Raw genomic sequence first — 20,421 nt, 5'->3', positions numbered from 1 at the left:
TTGGGAAGAGGGATGAACTATCAAAGCCTGTACATACTATTCTAAAGCAGCATTATGATTTGTCTTTGATTAGGTATCTTCAGAGAAAAACCTATGACCACCAAGGTAAAAAGATCCTTTCTGGATCTTTCTGGATTTTTTTTTACTATTTCCTTTTCTATAGGCAATGAATAAAAAGCTTTGTATCATTGCTAATGTAGTGCAAGAGATTTAATGGGTAATACTGTAGTTCAACTGAAGGCCATTTTGGGTGGGAAATTAAGTAAACATTGGTAAGGTAAGCCTATGATACAATTAAGGCATGATTAAGAAGAAACATTAAAAAAATCCAGAAATGTGTCCCCCTGAAGCTACTAGCATTATTTCTTTTAAAGCATTCCAAGAAAAAAAGTTGGCCGTCCATGTCAGGTAGACATTCTCTTTGAAGTGTTTCTGATGCTGTCTCATCATCAGTAAATATGTGTTTATTCCTACTACTGAATTTGAAGACTGACAAAATTAGCCGTAAGAATTTATTTTGTATGCTAGGAATCTTACAATCATTGTAAATAAGAAGTTGGTATTAAATCTTAGTCATGATACAGCAGACCTTTTCCGGGTGCTTTTCAGGTTTTCCAGTGATAACAGCCATCGGTACTGGAATTGAGTCTATCCATGTTGCTACTGTCCACTCAGTTCTTCTTTCCTGTTTTTCTCCACATTATAAATTTCTCAAGAGGCTAGATTTTTGTATAATGCATCCAAATATGCAAATATATTTGCATTTATCATTTAAAATTGTATTTTCTATATCTTAGGGTGTTTAAAAGTCTTTCCAGCTGCAACACAGTATCTATATATATAAAAGCAAAATACCATGCACACATCATCATGAAATCTCCAGAACTGTAAAGGCTACAAACTTGAAATTTGGCATGTATGTTCCTTTTGGCTTCTAGGTGCTTGCAAAGGAAGGATTTTTCAAAATGACCATCAGATCATTAATATATCTTATATTATGATTATTAACGTGCTCTGATGCTAAGGAGTTAGACGTTCTACTCCCCCTTCCCACCTGAAAAGAACTCTGTTCCAACTGCCACTTGAGCACATGACTCATCAGGCCTGTGGGCTGGGAGTTTAGACATTCTACTCCCTCTCCCCACCTGAAAAACACTCTGAGGCTAAGGAGTTAGACATTCTACTACTCCTCCCCACCTGAAAGGGAGAGAAGGGGAAACATAGGAGAGGCTTCTATGGGGCAAGCCTGAGGGAAAGAAGGGTTAGGCCTCTGTGGGGCAAGCCTGAGGTAGAGAAGGGGAGGAGAGAGGCAAATCGTAACTACTCATTAATGTTCAAGCTTTAACTGTCAATTTATCAAGCCCGATCACATTGTTCTGTAGCAAAGCGTAGGTATTCAACTGACTAGTGAATTAATAATTTCAAGAAAAATGTGAGGCCCAATACTGCATTGGTATGACTGTTTACAAGTGGCAATGAAGTCATTCTCTAAGTGGTCAGGGTCCCTTATTGACTAATCCTTGGAAAACAATTATTGCCAATTTTGAACAGAATTACTCCAAAATTGCCTTATCTGAAAATTTAAAAAAAAACATAATTAGCAGATTTACTCAGGGGTCTGCTATTGAAAAAAGGCAGCTGAGAAAGCTGCCTTTTAGAGGAAGTCTGCAGCTGAACAGATAGAATTGTATATTCCCATCCTTGCATACACAAAAGTTGTTTTTTAAAAGTTTAATGTTCTTCTAAAGCAAATGATAAAAGAAAAAATAGCTATGGAAGCTCACTGATAAAATATGAAATGGAAGGAACATTTTTTTTTTTTATTCCTTTAACTATATTTAGCAGATTCCTCTACTGTAAATGCTTTTTTTAAAAAAAATCTAGCTATTTGCTTAAGCAGCATCAATTTTCAAATGAAATTGATTTCTCATCAACATTGTGACTATATAGTATAAGCCACAAGAAGACAACAGAAAGGATATAATTTTCCAAAGAATAATAAAATAATCACATTTACAACAATGCAACAATGAGATTTTGGAAACAAAGGAATCTAAATCTAATCTAATCTAGTCTTATTCCTAATTTTGAATGCACAGTATCTATTATTACTACATAGAATACCCAGGTCCACCAGAATAGCCTTGCTGGGCCAAAGTCCTCACTAGCTGTGGAATCATGTAAGTGAAAAGAATCATGTGAGACATTAAATTCAACTTTATGCTCAACTTTATGCTTTATACAATTCATAGAATTGTGAATTGTACCACTGAAAGATTAATATCTAATATAGTTATGAAAAAACCAAGAAAGGATAGCCCACCATTTCCCATGGTAACTGTTGATCTCTCCTTGCTGTTAGAAAGCGTTATTTAGCCTTCAATTGGAATCTGGATTTCTACTATGTAAATCCATCGTTCTGTGTCCTGCAAGCCAGATTAATACTGAACTATATGAATCTGTGTAGTAGCTTTTAGATACTTGAAAAATGCTTTCATAACGTTCTCAATATTCTTGGATACAATCTATCTGACATGTAAATTTGAAATTTGAAGTCAGTAAATATTTAGTTACTCAAGATCAGTAAATGTTAGTTTATTAACCTAGATCACACCATTACATCCAACCCTCATATAATTAAACATCCTGAAAAGGGTGCCTATCCCCTAGATTAAAGTAAATGCAAGGAAACAATAATCTCTCTCAGCAATGAATTATATTATTGAACTACCATGCTGACTTGCATGCAATTTGCAATTAACTATTATTTAATAAGCATGCACCCAACCTCTTCATTTGTGTCATTAATGATGTTGAAGGTGAGTCTAGGATCCAATTCTGTGATATCTCATTTAGTATCTTACCCGCAATTTACTGAGAAATCAATGAAGAGCATATTATGTTTGAGCCACCTATATATTCACTATACTTGTTATCTAGTCCACGCTTGATTAGCTTGGCCCCAGGGGAACAGAATAGTTTGTCATATGTTTTTGCTAAATTAAGACATATTATTTCTACAGTATAATTTAGTCACACAATTTATTAAAGAAGCTAGCCAAACCATGTTTTTAGAAATTTGTTCAGGATCCTGGCAACTGCATTCTTTGCAAGGTACTTACAATCACTCTGGAACTTTGTCAATTCTCTTAAATTTCTCAAAGATACTATATAATGATTTAGCAAAATTATAGCTAATTTAATTCACTGATTTAAGATGTAATTTATATTACCATGTAGATTTAAGCCTGATCAATATAAATAAATGTTCTCTGGTTTTCTTTTAACCTCAAGCTGGAATGTGGTTCTTTTAACCAGTTCTTCCATATCCATACACATATTCTCTAGATGGAAAAGACAGAATCAAATAATACTTAAACAATGCTGCAACTTTTTCTTTTTCTTTTGAATATACCTGAAGAAGCACATTTGTTCTTATCATCCGTCTCCATCGGGCTGGGATTCAATTTTTTTAACAATCGTTTCTGTGGGCGTGGCTTAGTTGGTGGGCATGGCTTGGTGGTCATGTTATTGGCTGGGCATGGCCAACTCAATATCACTCACATTGAGGCACGCATCTCCTCGCCTGGCCTCTCATGACTGTGGGGATGCTGCAACAGTCGTAAGTGTGAAAAATGATCATAAGTCACTTTTTTCAGTGCCATTGAATGGTCACTCCGCACACACAAAGTACCAGCAAAGGAGGAAAAAATAACTCCAGAGAAGGAAGCCTAGTCCTGCCTAGAATGTAAAAAGGGTTAACGGAGAGGCAGTTTCTATAAGCAACACCAGAATGTTTCCTTCCTGCCTTCCTTACAGGATTAGGCCAGTAATTTCTTCTAACAACTGGTTCTCCGAACTACTTAGAATGGGCATTGGTAGAGGTTACCATGAACGACCTTTCTATCTATGCTTCAAGAGAGCCCAGGATGGGTTGACTCCTTCCTATGACATCATTTAGATGAGTCTGTACTAAGATATAAAAAAAGCCAGCCCCCAGGAGAGACCCCAGCTTTGGTGAAGATACTTGACAGACTGAAAGGTGTCTCTGAAAGCACAAATGAATACAGAAATATGTCTTACCCTCAAATCAAAGGAGGGGCTGGGCTCTCTTGCAGCATAGATAGAAAGGGCATTCACAGTAACCTCTACCAATGCCCATTCTCCTCCATGCTGCATCAAGAGCCCAGGATGGGACATACCAAAGCTTGCATGTCCATGGGCGGGTCCTCGTCCAGCTCATCACACCGACTGTTGAATCACTTGTTGAAGCACCCGTCTGCCGAAGGCTGCCGTCACTGAGGCAAAGGCATCCAGACGGTAGTGTCTGATGATAGGAGACTGGGATGTCCATGTGGCCGCACGACAGATCTTCTCCAAGGATGCTTGGGTCACCCAGGCAGCAGAAGTGGCTGCGCTTCTGGTAGAGTGTGCCGTCAGACCTCAGGAAACTGTAAGGGTCACAGCTTTGTAGGCCTGCTCAATGCAAGACCTGACCCACCTACTAATAGTAGAAGAGGCCTTGTGCCCCAAGTGAGAAGGAAAAAAGGAAACAAACATGGCTTCTGACTTCCTGAAGGAGGAAGTGCGCTTAATGTATATTCTAAGAGCCCTTCTTATGTCTAGCATGTGCCACTGCCGCTCTAAGTCAGGAGGGGGCAGAAGTCAGGCAACACAATGTCCTGGGACCTGTGGAACCAGGTGTTAACCTTTGGAATAAATGTGGGATCCAGACGGAGAACAACCTTATCATTGTGAAAGGAACAAAGGTCCTATCTGATGGAAAGAGCAGCGAGCTCGGAAACTCGTCCGGCTGAAGTGATGGAAACGAGGAACACTACCTTCAGAGTCAGGAAATGGAGAGACACTGTTCTAAGGGGTTCAAATGGGAGGCTTTGTAAGGGCATTAAGAACCACATGAAGGTCCCAGGAAGGATACCTGTGAACCACCGGTGGGTGCAGGTTGGAAGCCCCTTTCAAAAACCTCCTGACTGAAGGGTGATGGGATGAGGAAGGAAGCGAACCCCATGAAAGAACTGAGGAGAGGGCCTCAACCTGCCTGCGTAAGGTGTTGGGGGCCAAAGCTTTCTTCAGACCATGCTGAAGGAAGCTAAGAACTTCTGCCAACTGGGCTGAAGCAGGAGAGAGACCCTCCCAAAGGCACCATTGGGAAAAGGCCTTCCAGGTGGCATCATAGATGTGCCTTGTAGAAGGTTTGCGAGTCGCCAGGATAGTAAGGATGACCCTTTCTGGAAGATCAGCCTCCTCTAGCTGCTGCCACTCAAGTGCCATACGGTCAGCTTGAGCCACTAGGGCTCTGGATGAAGCAGAGCCCCCTGATGAAGGGAGATTAGATGGGCTGGAATCCTCCAAGGAGAAGCCACCAATAGGTTGACCAGGTCTGCAAACCAGGGCCTCTTTGGCCAATAGGGTGCCAGGAGGAGGAGCCCCACTCATTCCTCCAACATCTTCCGAATTACTGCCAGAATGATGGGAAGTGGGGGAAAGGTGTAGAGAAGACTTTTGGGCCATCTGCACCGAACAGCATTGGTCCCCTCCCTCCCTGGCAAGGAAACCTGGTGACTTGGGCATTTTGAGATCCACCTCCGGTATTCCGAATCTGAGGGAAAGGGCCCTGAATAGAGATGGAGGAATAGACCATTCTGCCTGGTCGACTAGGCTCCTGCTGAGCCAGTCGGCCTGGGAGTTGTCGACACCGAAGATGTGGTCCGCCGAGATCGACAACAGGTGTTTCTCTGCCCATAACCCCAACTGTAGAGCCTCTCTCATGAGGGCTTTAGACTCATCCCCCGTTGCTGGTTGACACGAGCCTTTGCAGCCGTTGTCCATAAGGACTAGAATGTGAGAGCCAGTCACCGAGTGCCTGAAATGCTTGAGAGCCAGAAAAATACCTCTGAGCTCTAGCCAATTTATGGGAAGGGTCTGCTCTGACCTGGACCAAATGCCCTGAACTATCTGGCCCTGCATATGGGAACCCCAACCCAAGAGGCTGGCATTGGTGGTTATCACTAGCCTGTCTGGGACCCTGAACAGGAGTCCCTTCCAGATTGATGGGGAATGCCACCAATTGAGAGATCTGTGGATTTGTGGTAGGAGCGGGACCTTGATGGATGAGTGGCTGGTTCCTGCTCATTGGTAGGGAAGCAGGAACCATTGGAGTGGAGCCAAGCGCATGGGACGATGCCAATACAGGAAACCATCTTCCCCAGAAGTTTGGACAGTAGCGGCAGGGGGACAGCTTGATGTTGCTGGATCTGGCTGATGATCTCTGCAAGGCTCTTTCCATGAGCAGGGGACAGGAAAACCTGGCACGACATGGTATCAATGACTGCTCCCAAGTGTTGCAATTTGGTTGTGGGAGAGAGCTGGCTCTTTTGGGTGTTGATGGAAAATCCGTGGCTCTGGAGATTTGACAGGGTAATTTGCAGATCCCGATGGGCTGCATGGATGGAGGAGGAGAAAATCAAAATGTCATCCAAGTAGCATTGGATCCTCAGTGGAATAGAACACAGAGCTGCCATCAATGCTGCCAGAACCTTCGCAAAGACCCTTGGAGCTGATGAGAGGCCGAAGGGAAGTGCTCAATACTGGTAATGGGTATTCTGATAACAGAAACAGAGAAACTGGCAATGATGAGGCCAAATGGGGATGTGAAGGTGAGATCAATGGAAGAGAGGAGATTGCCCTCCCGAACACTCTCTAAAACAGAATGCAGAGTCTGCATTTTAAATCGCCTGTATTTTACAAATTGGTTGAGAAATATTAGATAAGGATGGCTCGCCACCCTCCCCCGAGGCTTTGATGAACGATGAAAAGGCAAGAGTAAAGCCCACATCCCCGTTGAAAGGGGGGAACAGATTGAATAGCTCTGATATCAAGGTGTTGAATGGCCTGATTCATGAGTGCTTGCCTTGAAATGTCCCAAGAGACAGGGCAAATCAAAAAATTTTCTGGGGGTGGCGTTAGGAAGTCCAACTGTAAACCTGACCTAATAGTGCTGAGCACCCAGGCGTTCATCGTTGACTCCTCCCATTTGGAGGCAAAGAAGGCTAGGCAACCTCTGATGGGTGGGGAGAATGAGGGATTACTTAGAGTGATGGAGGGAACAACCCCCTGCCCCACAAAAGGGCCATTTACCAGTAGAAGGTTGTTGCCTGCCAGATGCTTCCACATGTTGGTCTTGGCGTTGGAGTACAACCTCTGAGAGTGGGGGAAGCAGGATGAGGTCTCCACTTGAAAGGCAGGAGGGCGATAAGGAGCTGGGCGATAGTCAGCTTTCTTCCCAGAGGAAGAGAGAATTTTACGTTTATCTCTGGTTTCGATGAGATAAGTTTCCAGAGAATCATCAAAAAGCTTATTGCCTGCGAATGGAACTGAAGCCAGCTTCCATTTTCAGCGTGACTCTGCCTGCCAATTTTGGAGCCATAACAGTCTTCTTGCTGCTACTGAAGATGCCATGGCCCAAGATGCAAATTTGGCGGAATTGAGAGTGGCATCCACAGTGAATTCTGCCACTGTGACAATCTCATTAAGGTCTTGGTGAGACCGAAGGTCAAAATTCTGGAGTTGGCGCAGCCACCATATGGATGCCCTTGTGAAAAAGGATGCTGCTATTGAAGCCCAAACAGCCCATGCAGCAGCCTGGTGATTGCACTTGAGGGTTTGTTTGGAATGCTTATCATCGAGTTTCAGGATATCTTCTGGCTCCATGGGAGTGCCAGAAGATGAGAACGAAGCCAGAACAGGAATGTCAACAGAAGGCACTGCCAGGGCATTGTCCAGGGCTGCGCTGATGTTGTAGAAATGCTTATCCAGAGAAGATGGGCAAGGACCTGCCAAAGGGGAAGCACACTGTTCCTTGACCATGTCCAGGAACAAAGTGGGAGAAGGCAAAACCTCTGCATGCACTACAGGCTTGGAGAAGGCTTGGCTAGAGGGATTTCCTTGTGGCTCAGGAGCCACTTCCTCCAGTGACAGCTTGGCAGTGACCAAGGCCTTGCTGAGTAATGGCCTGAAGAGAGTAGGTTTGAAGACCAATGCAGAGGATGGCTCTTGCGTTGGAAAGAAACTGTTTAGATTTTTTTTTATTAAGTCCTTTAGGGTATAAAATGCCCACTCACCTCATGATGGAAGGCTCCAATCCAATATGGCCACTGACTAGGAGAAACAAGCTCCAAATTCGAAGAATCGCTCCTTAGGCTATAAAGAGCCCCGAGCGAAGTCAGCAAAGGAAAAGGCATCCGCCAACCACACAATCAGCCGGCTGAGGCTGCTGTCGGTTTGCTGATCATTTTTTATGATTGCTCAAACTGCAGGTGTGGGGGAGGTTTGCAGATGCTGCCCAACTTGCCTGCACAGCACTCTGGCAATGCTGCTCCCAACGTTGCAGGAGAGAGAGCCCTGCTCTCCTGGAAGAGCAGCTGCCCAGATCCCTGGGAGCTGCTTGAAGCAAGGAAAAAGGTACTGAAGATCGCTGGTGATTGCTATCTAACAGAACACTTTCAGAGACACAGCTACTGACTGAAAGGAGTTGAGTCAAAAACTGGGGTCTCTCCCGGGGGCTGGCTTTTTTATCTTAGTACAGACTCAGCTAAATGATGTTATAGGAAGGAGTCAACCCATCCTGGGCTCTTAGTGCAGCATGGAGGAGAATGTTAACAGCTGGTTCTAGCGAATAGGTGTGAACTGGTAGAATCCCACCCCGGTCTCCATCCTCAACTTATTCTGTGGTTATTTATTGGTTTTAAAAGGCTGCTCAATTTCAGAATGATTCCAGGTGACTCACATAATTAAAATAGAGGAAAAGATAGAAGGATATTGTTTAGAAATATGAGATTCCCCTCTCCCCCCAAGAATTCACTCAAAGCTAACAAAAGTTCTATTAGTAATCTGTTCTAATAAAAGTAGCTTTAGGTCTACATGTTGTTTGCTTCTTGCTTTGTTTCCCTTTAAGGGACAGCAGATTCCATAGGTGGCAACCAGCACCTTGAATCGCCCCTAAAAGCCAACTGACAGCCAAGGAAGCAGTGAAGACACAAACGTGTCTGACGGTGTACCCATTACTGCTCATATTATTTGGCTTTTGGACCAGCTGCAGCTTCCAGGTATCTTCAAGCTGTAGCTTCCATGTAGTTAAATAATATATAATGCAATTCAATAATCTAGTTATGAAGTAACTAGTAAGTGTCCAACTGTCTGAAGAACTTCCCATTCCAGGAATGAATACAACTGGCACATAAGCTAAATGTGTGCAAGTCTTCCTTTGCTTTAATTTTTCCTACCAACAAGCTTCAATTTTATGCCATAAAGTACCTATCAATATTGCACCAAGTATTTACCAGTACTTCCATATTCTTCATTAGTGTGATATTTTCCCCAATTTCTATATACTTTTTTCAAATTTGACCAGTTTTTATGCAAATTAGCTGCTTCTACTGCTGACTCTTTGGAATTATTCAGAATGGTTTCTATCTCCTTTTTTGGGAATTACCTCACCCATCAGGTCCTTACTATTTGCCTCTGTTATAATGGAATCATATTTAATTTTAAACTGAATTTATTGAAATAATTTATTGAAATAATAAGTTCCAGAATTGGTCTCTTATTTCTCTCTAGTTCTCTCTATTTCCACTTTGTCTCTTAAGTCTTTCCTATTTTTAGGATCAAATCAGTGATGGCTGATCCTCTTGTGCTTTCCTCCACATTTTCAAGTGAGAAAGTTGTCAGCACACAAGTCATGAATTTCCCATAAGGATCATGCTTGGCAGAATTTGTTTTCCAACGGATGTCAGAATAATTAAATCATTCCATTAATGCTACTACATGAATTTTTTAAAAACCTGCCATTTGATTTTAGAAACCTACATCTTTTTGATAGTCACAGAAGAGGACACCAACAATGATGTTTTCTTATTTTATTTATGCTATGCTGAATTAGATAATTTTTATTACTATATTGCCATTGTAATTCCATAAGAGTATTTTGGGCACTTTAGGGCTAATTCAAAATGTGCTCTTACATCAAGAAATGGGCTCTTACACCAAGCAATGCTTCCCAAAGATAAATCTCCAGCAAAGCCATTTTTAAATATATCGATCTGGGAAATACATTGGTGGAAAAATGAAAGTCATCTTGGCTTATCTAATAAAAAGGAAAGATCAGAAAAAGTATAAATACATAAAAATGAGCTATATTTGTCATTGTAAAAAAAATGAGTTTTGAGTATCTTTGAATTTGAAGGCAGTTTATTGTAATTTTAAGATATGACCAAAAAAGAGACATTATAATGACACAAACTAATCTAGTGCCATAATTTTTAGAAAGAGACATCTGCTTTATTTTCATATTGTACTGAAATGTCTTTTTTGATAATTTATTGGTGCAAGAAAGTGGGAGTGCTGTTACTGTTATATTTCTTTCAATCATCCTGCAGATTTCCTGGCTATTCATGTATCTTGATCTGAACATGCCCCATAAGCATTTTGCATAGGTCTTAAGTATATTAGCCCCAAACTCCGCCTAGAAGACTCTCAATAGTGTTTTCTCTATCTGAAAATATCACATAACATGAATACATATAATCAGAATACACATTTTTAAAAATGAGGTACCAACTTTATCAATCACAAATGTGAATTAATCAACCAAGTTTCTAGACCTAGTCATAAAAGGAGGCTCAAAACTCCTTCAGGCTCACTCAGACACAGTGATAAATGACTTTGCAAGTCTCACGCAGATATTTGAGGGCCAGTCTAGAATTTCTGATAACTCTTTTATGTCTGATTATAGAATGTCTAAAGTGCTTATATTTGCAGGTTTCTTCTATATAATACATATTTGTGAAATATATTCTTCAAAATTATCTTTATAACGTACTCCAATACTTCCTCCTAAAGAGTAAAAAGGAATATCAGAGGAGAGGATTGACTGAGAATCACCTGGATACTTAAAACAGAGTTTCTCACCTTTACAGGACAGTTTGCCATATTGAAGCAAAACAATGTACTTTCACCTAAATGAATTGGCCATAATCTATACAGTCCTATGTATCTTTTTCTCTGTGTAACTAGGTTCCTTCATTATATTTATAGTTGGTTATCTTGCAATCCCCTTCTCTCCGCTACATTTAAATATACTTTTCACACCCTCAGGCTTTAGAATCACAGCCAGTAGCATTTAAAGAACAGAAGTGCCAAAAGTACAACAAGGTCATATGCTAACAAAATCATGACTGCTTTGTCTCTAGTTGCTCTCTGCTGGGGCCTTTATCCTGATTTGAATTGCCTGCAGTTCCCTTCTGAAACCGGTAATTCTACTAAGATATAGAGAAGATAAATTATACCTGACCTCCAGAATCCACAGCCTAAAGTCTACTGAATATGCTACCACCAGAGATAGGGGCTCTTATTAAGGTTGGGATTGTACAGCTACTAAAACATGGAAGCAAGACCCACTGAACTCAGAGGGATTTAGATGTTTAGGATTAATAGAAGATTCTTAGAGATGTCCAAAATTAATTCTGTGCTTACAGTTATTTAATTCTCTTATTTGTCAATGGGGAACTGTTTAAAAAGCTTTGGAAGTTCTTGTATCATTCCCATAAACATTGGGCAGATATTTTTTAGGCTATGTTATACATGCTTATCCCATGTATATCTCTGGGTGACAGAACATACTTAATAATTTTAAATGGGATGAACTCCAACTTCCCAAAATTCTAATGAGCTAACAGTAAGTTTTAATTATCATTTGAAATCCAATTCAAGGATTTAAGTTGTTTAATTCCAACAAGACTGCTGGGAGTTTTGAAGAGTAATATCATTGTCTTATAATAAGGCAAAACAGAAAATAAACTGTCAGATCTGAATAATGTAACTAACAAAAGCATCCTCTATGTATTAATATTACAACTAGTGCTCAAAATATCTCTTGGGTCATTTTCCAGATAGAAAATTTATCCGCAAAGCTTATTAATATCAACAATAGGTTATTATTTATATTTATTTGCTTTCAAGAAAACAAATGACAATTAAAATAACTTCCTTTTAAAAATGTTTGTGTCTTTGAAAGAATATGTGAAATATGTTGAAATGCAGATTTACAATTATGCCAGGCATTTTAATTAGATTGTCCAACTAACCTAAGTCATACCAGAATTTTTAAAAGAAAAAAAAGCCTGTACTATGAATTATTTGACAACATGAACATGATTTGTGCATTTTTCTGCATTACTTAAACAGTTCAACTTGTTTTTAAATAAAAAAAAACTTTTACAAATCATATACAATATATGTAAATAAAATTGATGTAAGGGCTCATTTTCAGAGGTCTGTTTTTCTTCTTCAAACAATAAATGTTAGGAGTAATGTATTGATAGCTTTTTCCCCAACCAGGGGCTCACCATTTGGGTGGGGTGGGGGCTATACAAGGCAAAATTTTAAGCTAGCAAGACAAATTCCAAAGTACTATAGTCCCAACTCATGTTTGGGACATTGGTCTGGGAAAGGATGACCACATGTAAATATGCTGCTGAGCCAGAGTTTACACAAAAATTGTTCTACACCTTCTTAAATATGAGGAATGAGTGTAAATATTTATTCAACATGTGGAATTAATCCTGCAAGAAAACAAGATGAGGGAAAGATCTATAAAGGTAAAAATATATTGTTTTTATAACCAAACACAATGGAAACAAATAAATGATTGTCAGACAAGGTGCTGGTGCAATAGTGTGCATGGTTTCTTGAGTTTCACAAACAAATCTGAGAAAGTATGATTCAATTGATTGTAAACACGTGTGTGTGTGTGTGTGTGTGTGTGTGTGTGTGGTATCCAGCTTTGTTCGGGTATTTTCCTACATCATTGTAGTTGTGCTTTTAAAGTTGTAGCGACGTTTCAGCAGAATCTCATCTGCCATCATCAGGCTTCATTAGAAGCCTGATGAAATTCAGCAGATGAGATTCTGCTGAAACGTCGCTACAATTTTAAAAGCACAACTACAATGATGTGGGAAAATACCCGAACAAAGCTGAATGCCATACATGTAAGTACCCGTGAAAACTTAAGAATATATATATATAAATTATATAAAACATACTGTAGATAACAAATCATAAGATACATTAATAGTAGTTTGGGTGAAGAACAAATATGACTTATGAAATTGTTATTTAGTAGATCAAACCAACTGTCCTTCTAAATAACAGATAGCCCATATCTAGTTAGATATTCCAGGCAACACAAGATTAAGAAGGATTAAAACTGGAAAACAAGTAATCCACCAATGAGTGGTTCCCTTCCTCTTTTAATAGAAGCATTATTTCATTGGATACTTCTGTGAAACAAAATTGAAAAGTGTTTGCTGTGAGAAGGATTATATTCTACTACCTTCTACTACCTGTCATTCTGCTACTACTTTATATGTATATAAAAATAAAATCAAGACTGAAATATTGGTTCCAAGAATATGTCAATATTTATAAGCAATATGAAACATATGTAAACATGCACATTGTAACCGTTCACAGTTTTATTTGTTAGCTTAAACAAGGAACAAGGTCAGTATTTTTCTATTTAGTTAAAAAAAAAAAAAGCAGAAGTCTGGAAAGTAGTAATCAAGGCAAACATATTAGATGTCCTGAAGCGTTTATTCTTGTCCAAGTTATTTTCTCAGCACTTTTCTTTTAGCATTTAATCGGGGAAATAATCAAAGACTTTTTAACAAGTGTTAATAAACAAAAAAACAACATTATAAAAATGAATCAAAATGAATCATATAATTGTTGAAAATCTGAAGCAAAATACCTGAAAGATTTGACTTCAACTGAGGTCTTTGAACATTTCCATTCTCATGCTTTTTTTTTTCTCCATTGGATAATTTTAAAGTTCAAATGTATTCAAATATATTTTTCATTATTGTTTATAGACAAATACACTAATCTGGGAAAACAAAATTCAGGAGTGATTATCCATTCATCTATTCCACTTAAATATTGACCATTAAACAAGTCTACACTTTGGAAAATGTCTCATCATAAATTATCATCAACTTACACTTATTCAGCAGAACTTATTTTCAAATGATTATGCTTAGGGTTGGCTGCGCATGATATTGGAGTAAAACTTTCAGGGTTCCTGAACACCCTTCCTTTTTATGGTCTTTAGAAATCCTGCAACCAAGTTTCAACCACCAATTAATGTAGTATGATTATGGTCATTTTTTATGTAAGAAATTATAAGATCTATCACACATAGTAATAAAATCTATGGTTTGAAACATTTTACCCTATAGGTAATCTTTATGTCCATTCCTTTAGTAATCATTCAAAGTTATAAGAGAGCTGGAAAAAGTGACTTGTGACTAATCCTCACACTTTGGAGTTTTTTAGCATCTCTGTGGTCATGTGATCAAAATTCAGGGGCTTGGCAACTGGCATGTATTTGTGACAACTGCAGCATCCTAAGGTCACATGAGCCCCATTGGCCACTTTTCCATGCAGCTTTTGACAAACAAAGTCAATGGTAAAGCCATATTCACTTAACAAGCATGTGATTCACTTAATGACTGTCGTGACCATGGCAAAAAAGATAATAAAATCAAGTGCCACTCCTAACCCTAACCCTAACCCAATGATGGAAATAAGTCAAGAACTACCTCTATCAATATGCAAACCTTGTTAAATGACCTGTTAAATGAACCATAAATAGTGTAGTGCTCTATTTTGTAATTGCTTTGTTATGTGTCATAACCCTGTCAGTAATCTAATATGTTACTTTTTCCCAAGTTATTGTTATATGTTACATTTCTGAAGCCCAATGATAGTCAAAGAACCATAAAGTAGTAAATAACTGATAATTCACCAAATAAATCACATTGAATATTTTTAATTTCTCTTTCTCGCTCTTCAGTCAATAGCACTAGATATAAAACAAAACTATGATTGACTGATTATTGCCTAAGGACCACACAGAAAGATTTTTCTCCAGGAATGAGGCTCTCTAATATTTATACATTCAAAAGAAAGCAGTAAGCTCCCTTTAGAAGAGAAATGAAGGTAAACTCAAGAAAGCCCTGGAATTCTGAATAAATATAAAACTACATTTCTTCCCTATACATCAAATATCATATTCTAGTAGTTGTAAGATCAATGGAATTTCTACTGAGTTACCTTTAGAATTGTGTAATTAAGAAAAACTAAAGTACAATTCCAAACTATGAAAGCCAAGCGTCAAAAGGATCATTGTATCACAATTCAGTACTTCATCTGAAAAACTTGCATGTGAAATGTTCCATTTTTCTTAATAAATCCATTAGAAATAGCAACATCTTTAGACAAATTTTTGCATATTGCTTAATTAATGTAACAGTTACCCTTTTTTCATTTACAACTAAATATTGGATGAACATCAAGATAGCAAAAATAATATCTCTATTAGTGTTGCATCCAAGGTATTAACAAAACTATACTTTTTAATATTTAGGTAAATGCTATATTTCTTTGCATGTTTTTTTTTTGTAGAAGAGGAAAAATTTCCAGAAGCCTTTAAAATATCCTCCAATTGACTAGCACATGGGATTAAAAAAAACAACACATCTACAGTTATGCAGATTACTTTATACACCAAAAACCCTCAAATATTTGTTTAGATAATATGGTACTGTACTATATTTACTCACTTAAGCTTGTTTAAGGTGAAGTAGTCTTTATAAATGCCAAAAGTACATGTAAGTCCAAGCATTATCTGAAAAGCTTTCTATGTGCATTTCTAATTATGCTCTTCTGGATACAGACTAATACTCAAACCAAACAAATTGCTGGGAACACCAACAAGATAATTTTGCTTCATGCATAATTATGCATTAAGATAAATGAATACATAGATCTTTGAAAATAATATCTTTTACAATATATCAGACAAATATATCATTGACTTACAATATTTAAACTGGTGCTGAAAAAATATTTTATGATGTCAAAAATAAAAAAAATATATATTTACTTTTATAGCAAAAGTTAGAGAATATTTTGAATGTTTTCGTGTGATTACTAATTCTTTTTAATACATTATTTTTTTTCAACATGTTCCATGTAACTGAATTTATGCTTTAACTTCATTTTTCAAGCTATAAACCTAGTATTCTTCCAATAACATAAAGAAAATTTAAGAGATTTCTTTAAATCCTTATTTTCTGATTATATAATCAAACAACTACCATTAACCTCCATGTTATATTTACAGTCCTGCTATGCTAACTAGACTTATATGGATATTCTAATTCTAGCAAAGCAACCCTTTCTACTTCTACATTACCCATCAGATCTCTAATTGTGCAAGTCTTTAGAAATTATACTAGTATCAAAGTTATTCCATCCCAAGGATTTTTCATTTACTTTTAATTTTCATATCCCATATGCCAGATGTATTAAGTGGCATATTTTTATTTGTTAAATGGGAAGGATGATCCAGATTCTGATACATGACATAAAATGTCCAGTTTCAGAATAAGCCTTTAAAATTAGAATCCGCATCTTGGCTTCAATTATTAATAAATAAATAAAAATAAATCTTTTTTTTAAAAAAACCCTTTTTTTAAAGGTACAATATTATTTTGTTTTGACTTAAAATATCGTTACAGAATCATTTCATTGTTTTTGCAAGTACATTACAAGATCATTTTGAACAAAAAGCCATTATCCTGTACCCTATGATACTTTTTTCTCCACATTTTCTGTATTTGCTTTTTTGTGTGCAAATATTCTCAGAAAACTTACACCAAAATCAGCCTTTGACTTATTTTAGCGGAAATGCTTAAATGAATTGTATATGGTAACTGATTCAAAGGATTTGTTTTATTTTCAAGGCACATATATTTTAAATATTCCAATATAAGAGAATACAGTAATATTTATAAAACTGGCGTATAAGTTTTAGCATGTTATCTACAACTAAAAAAGAAGAATTAAGCAAGTATAAATGCCGAAACATAAAATTAAGCAAGGTTTAAACAATACAGACTTCTTAAAAACTTAAAGACTTCGAATAAATATGCTTTGTAAAACTCTATTGTTTTTCATGCAACAGATTAAAACATCTATCATTCTGGAAGAGATCCATTTTATTTATTTATAAGGGACATGGTTTTTTTTTAGCTATTTCATATTTCCCAAATGTTTTGTTTTCTACACCGATTACAACATTATGAATGCATAGAAAGCACACATACATATGGGGAAAATGCTACATTAATGAATGTTTTGGATATTTGTATTGGTAATGTGATATTGCATACTTCTTAACTCTATAGAGGTTTTTGTTGAATCAATCAAATTCCTCTATGTAATTTGGTAGTAATATAGTTTAGCCATAAAAACAACTTTTTTAATTAAAAGTACTCAAGACAAAGTAAGCGTGCACAAAATCAGAATGACTTAGTTTCAAAACACAATACCCGAATTTCGGTAAGTTATAGGTTATAGCACCAAAGTATATAAAATGATTGTGCTGATTGGCTTTCAAACAAAAACACAGTGGAAGAAAAATGGGGAAACTGCTGCTAAAATATATCAGTAATTCAGATCTAAATAAATATTAAAAGAAGAAAAATTAACAATTCCCATGCTAAGCAGGTTTCCAATGGATAATACTGGTCTATAGTTTATGGTCAGACTTTTTTTCCTGTTCATTTGTGATTCCACTGGAAAGCTTTTCACCTAAATTTATACAGGGATTTCTTTTTATCACTTCCCATCTGATAGAAATCACTCAGCTAGATTTAATAAATAGCAGTAGGAGTTCATAAAAATGATGATGGACTAAAGATTGTTGAAAGGTTCATTTTTGTGTGTCTTTAATATATGTATCATATATGATTTTACACCTTTTTAATAAAGCAAGAGGCATGTTATTCTCCAGGAAAACAGAAACCATATTCTCAAAAGTTTTGACTTGTTTCCTTCAACTTTGTTCCAACAAGATGGATAAACCTAAGTACTGTATACATTTTATTTCAAATCACACCATAATAATGTATGGTGAATATACAATGTCAGCAAATCATAAATAATCCTGATGAAAAAAATGCAAGAGGAACTCTTAAGAAAAAATAGGTTTTCAAGAATCTAAACATTACAAATCTTGTCATAATTCCTGAAAATATTTAATGGAAGATCTGTCCAAAACATTTTTTTTAAATCTCAAAGCTGCCACTTCAGTCATGTACCATCATCACTGCAACAAAAGCCTTGCACCTCCCCCCCCTGGGAATACTGCTGAAGAATAACATCTATATCTGCATCTAGCCAACAACCTTAGTAATCCAGAAAGATGCAGATAAATCCAGAGCTACAAGCCATTGGGGAAAGGGAGGGAATACCTGATTTTGGAAATTGTTGAATGTGCAAGTCTTTCTTAGCCAAATGGTCGTTTGTAGGAGAAGAAAAGTAAAGTCAGAAGACTGATGCTTGAAAACGAATTGCAATTAACTTCTTTATTGCGCACGCCCTATTTCCACCCTCTCCCCTTTGTGGCTCTCGGGAGAAAAGAACAAAAACAAATCCGAAGCCGATTCTTTCGGGAGCTAATTCTATCTGTCAGCTGAAGCTAAGATTTTGCATACTGCTTTGTTGGTAGTTTCCTTGCTTCGGACTCTGTTTTGGCCCTTACCGTTGAATAGTGGGCAGGTTTTCTCTTCCCTCTCCCCCCGACGCCCCTTTTCTGCCCCGCTTTCCATTTCACCCCACGACACCCACCAGCTGACTTATCCTCCAGGACAGAAAACCTAGGTGGGTGGAGGGCTTGTCGAAAGAGAGTGGGTGGAGATTGTCAGCTATCCACCCAGCCCAGCGATTTCAAGTCAGTAGGCAGTAGGAAAACCGCTTTTCGAGAAAGAAACATGTGCTCCCTTCACTGTCCTTTCGGGAGGCTACTTCGGTCTTCGCCCCTGGTTTTTCTCGGTCTACACAGTATTTCTCAAATTCGCTCCATATTATTTTATGGGGGTCCGTGTGTCTGTACGCGCCCGCGCGCACGCATGCACATATACTGCGCTCGCTCGCTCTCTGGCTTTCTCTCTTTCACACGCCCGCACACACCGAGACACAAACGGGATCCAAAGCCCCGCGAAGCACCAGGCGAAGGAACTGCAACCCAGCGCATCCTGGCGCTTCCTTACCTGGCAACCGGGGAAGCAAGGAGGCACCTGTCCTTCAGCGTTCCCGTCTGGGCGAGGAGTAGGATTTGTCTTGTACTGCGCGGCTCTCCTGGGATGAGAGAATACAGGGATAACCACACTCTCCTCCAAAAAGAGAGCAGGGGGAGGGGAGAGGAGGGGAGGGGGAGACGCGGAAAGTGTAGGGATGCGAGTAAGCTGTTCTCCGCGCCCCGAAAAGTCTTTGCACCCCCCTCCCACCCCTGCTCTCTACGAGCTGGCTTTGTATGTTGGGGGTGAAGTTTCAGCTGCTGCTGGCTGGGTGGCTAAGAGGAGGGAGGGAGGGAGGGAGAGAGAGAGAGAGAGAGAGAGAGAGAACGCGAGAGCCAATTTTGGGGGTGGAGGGGGGGGCAGAGTGGAGTCAGAGCATCACCGCTCTGCAGCTTCTCCAGGAATCCCTCCACAGAGAGGCAGAGCATCCTCGCCTTTCCCTGACGGTCCGATTGGCTGACAGGCGGGGTCGGTGTCTCCAGCAGCCAATCAGCCGCCTGGAATTACAGGTGGGCGTTGCTGAGGTACCATCGCCGAGCTCCCGGCTGCGTTGCCTCCCGTAATCTCGCTTCGCTGAACCATCCACTTACCCACCCACCTAAGCCCTTCTCTGCCACGCCGGACTGTTCCGGGAAGAGGGGGCTGGGGAGGGAGTTCCCTCGAATGACAATCAAGGACATCAAATCCGTCTTTGCAACTGACAAAGTGGCTGTGTTTCCGCCCCCTCCCTTTCTCCACCCGAAGCTGTGCAATGCAAAGCAAAGCCAGTCGCCCGGGTGACCTGATTCTCTCCACGCCCCCTCCTTTTCCCTCGTCGAAATCTCAGGCAATTTACAGTCTGGCATTTACAAAGCAACAAAAGAAGAAACAGAAAGAGGGGGTCAGCAGATCTTTGGGCGGCGTGTACGTGTGGAAGTATAAAAGGGAAAACAAAACCTGCCTCGTCTCTTTAAGTGCACTTGAATCCGATAACCTTTCTCAGCCTCGGGTGTGTGTTTCTGTGTGGACGGGTAAAATATGGCAGGTAAGGGATGGAGGGGAGCCTCGGTTTCCTTCACACAATGAGCTGCTCCCTCCCGGGCCGGACGTGGGGTTTTATATCCCACACCGATCCGCTCTCTGCAGAGACAACTGAGATTAATCTCAGTGTGAATTTCATGGACTATATGGTGTTCACTGTTAAAACAAAATAGAAACATCA

The 20,421-nt window shown here is 38.9% G+C and overlaps 1 protein-coding gene across 5 annotated transcripts in view; it reads right to left on the bottom strand.

Moving 5' to 3' along the window:
* SYT1 (synaptotagmin 1) overlaps positions 1-19,944 on the bottom strand; it is a 316,367-nt gene extending 296,423 nt beyond the window's left edge. Inside the window, exon 1 of one of the 5 annotated variants that reach the window (XM_087934497.1) lies at positions 19,194-19,944. The gene's annotated coding sequence lies outside the window, so the exon portion shown is untranslated. Of the gene's footprint in view, positions 1-18,395; positions 18,658-18,685; positions 18,709-19,193 lie in introns of those variants that run through there. The other 4 variants (XM_087934500.1, XM_087934501.1, XM_087934499.1 and 1 more) reach the window with 4 other exon arrangements.
* Between the last annotated feature and the right edge of the window lie 477 nt (positions 19,945-20,421).

This window comes from Pseudonaja textilis, chromosome 5 (genome assembly GCF_049901715.1).
Source record: "Pseudonaja textilis isolate UNSWEBS1 chromosome 5, rPseTex1.2, whole genome shotgun sequence".
Taxonomy (NCBI): Eukaryota; Metazoa; Chordata; class Lepidosauria; order Squamata; family Elapidae; genus Pseudonaja; species Pseudonaja textilis.
The sequence above is the reverse complement of the archived record's forward strand: the minus strand, read 5'-3'. Positions and strand labels throughout refer to the sequence as shown.